Below are 2,152 nucleotides of genomic sequence, written 5' to 3' on the forward strand. Positions count from 1 at the left end.
CCTCAGAACCACTGCAGGCGACCCGCAGAACTGGGTACGAGCACGACACATTCAGAAGAGAAAGACATCCCGGCTGCTTTTGATTCATCAACAATTGGGTTTTTGTTCATGTTTGCGTGAACATTTACACACGAGGTCAAAGCAGGCGCCTGTCTCGTCGCGTCCTCCCACCTCTCCGGTTCTGGAGCCGCTCCTTTGTAAAGTGTCCCACCTGCAGATTGATTGATCCGTCATCACAGTGGTGTGGTCTACATTGTTGTAGTGGGTATACTGGTCTTAGAACCAATGTACACCGGTTAGTTCAATGTAATCGACAATTTATTTTGACTTTTAAGATATTGAACATTTCCAAATTTCTCTGATGCTTAAATTTGAATAAATGTACAACAAGCTTTGTACATCAGTTGGCTTTGTATTAAAAATGTTATAGAATTTATAAAACAGTATCACAGCAAATCATGTTCAAGTATTAAGTTCAAATTATAGAACAATATGCTGGATAAGTGAATGTAATAAAGGAGCGCTGCATACAGATAGATTGTTATGGAAGTGTTTAACTGTCGTTTAACGTATCGTTGACACGTGCCCACTGATATGTTTCGTATCATTGGGCACGTTTAAATGGGTAAACTTATATTCTTAAGCTTTTCTAGTGGCTTTACTCCATATACGTGCGTGTTGCAAACACTACACCACTGACTGCCAATAACTCAAGACTTTAATCTAGAACACGACCGTACGTTCACGTTTAAAAAGACTGACAGGCCAAATTCTTTCAAATAAAGTTCATAAGCCAGACTTCAGTAAAATAAATACAGGTAAGATCAAAATAAAGCCTGCGAGCTGTTTAATGACTAAATATGACATCATTAGAAAGGTGTGAGTGCTGTAGAGTGAGGGGATGATGTCATCCTACAACAGGATCAGCAGGTGAAGGACGACACGTCGCCATGGCGTCTGATTCTGCATCTTTTATTCATGGCAGCTTGTTGCAGTCCTTAGGGAACGGGTGCAAACTTGATACTTGATGCCAACAGACACGTCCAGTTGAGCTGGTCTCGCCTGTAAAATTTACTTCAAATCTTATTTAAAGTGGTGACGCTTCGTTTTCTCCTAAAGCAAAGAGCAACTTTACTTCCTTCAGTCCGACACATTAAGATCCAAAACTAGAAGCAGCCACGACCTTGTCACCATCATGTCTTGCTGAGCCGTAGAGCGACAGAAGGATCAGGATGAAGATGAGACCGACTCGGAGAGGGCAGTTCTAGTAATCTAAAAGCACCGCAGCAATGAAATAATGATGAGCTGGAGCGAAGAGTGGCTTCAGTTACGTCCTGCACGCTCTAAATAAATTGGTTCAGATGAAGCGGATGGAGACGTGAAGGTAGAAGGAACAGAGCTGCAGGGCTCACAGCAGGTTTGGCTGAAGGACTGCCGCTTCACGGTGAGTGACATGTCTTAACGTTTGGACTCCGGCTCTGCAGATGTGTATTCGTATGGTTTGGGTTGTTCTGGTGTGACTGTGGTTAGTTTGTCTGTGAGAGCGTCGATCTTTCAGGAGGATACAGAGGACTTGGCTTCATTACAGATTATATTATGATGAAAAACAAAGAAATGTACGTTTAATTAGAAAAAAGCTCCAAGTGTCTGTCAGTAAATGGTTAAATATAACCAAAAATCTTGTTTTAAACTTAATCTTCCTGTTTGTTGGTTTAATCTGTGTCTCCTTAAATTATCCTGGCGTTTAAAAAGTCGTATTTCTGCTCCACCATCAGGACGATGGTGATGATGATGATGATGATGGTCGGGTCCAGTCTGAGGGGACCACAAGTGTCGGCAGTGATGACGTCAGTGGTGTCTGGACCTTTGAGTGGAACCTGGTCCACAGTCTGAGTCCAGAGTGGGAACTCGAGAACTGTGACACTGACATACAATCCAGGTGAGTCCGTCCAGGTGAGTCTGATTCCTAAAAAAAAAAAAACTTTTTTACTAATGACCAGCCTGCATGTGCTGCCGTGCTGTTCCTCCCCACTCTTAATAAAGCTGTAGTGCTTGTAAGCAAGGCATTGAACTCAAATGAATGCAACAAGACAGCTGGATATGACTAAAGACATTAAATGCAGCACAGCAGGGATTAAAGACACATAAAGAC

This window comes from Nematolebias whitei, chromosome 3 (genome assembly GCF_014905685.2).
Source record: "Nematolebias whitei isolate Nwh7 chromosome 3, NemWhi1, whole genome shotgun sequence".
NCBI classification, from domain to species: domain Eukaryota; kingdom Metazoa; phylum Chordata; class Actinopteri; order Cyprinodontiformes; family Rivulidae; genus Nematolebias; species Nematolebias whitei.